We start from the raw sequence: 383 nt of genomic DNA, 5'->3' as shown, positions 1-383 counted from the left end.
GCTGTATTCAACATTAGGCTTAGGACACTAGAGAGCAGACCATGTGGCTCACAGAAGTGCACTCTGCCTTTTCCAGAGTTGAAGACCTGTCTCTCGGATTTTGCGGTGAGATGAGTAGAATATTCCCATATGTGGTGAAGTTCCTTTCCTCTAGGATGTTCTTCGAAGGATTTGTAGGGTAGAGGCTAGCTCCATCTTTCTCTCTGAAATTCTTCTTCCAGTCCAGCCTCCTGACCATCTTTGGATCAAGTTGTACAACTTTCAGCTCCTCCAGCACCATATCTGCCTGCGTGCTTCCTGCCATGATGATAATGGATTGAACCTCCGAAGCTGTAAGCCAGCCCCAGTTAAATGTCCTTTAGAAGAGTTGCCTTGGTCATGTG

This window comes from Mus caroli, chromosome 2, assembly GCF_900094665.2.
Source record: "Mus caroli chromosome 2, CAROLI_EIJ_v1.1, whole genome shotgun sequence".
NCBI classification, from domain to species: Eukaryota; Metazoa; Chordata; class Mammalia; order Rodentia; family Muridae; genus Mus; species Mus caroli.
This window is presented reverse-complemented; position numbering follows the sequence as displayed.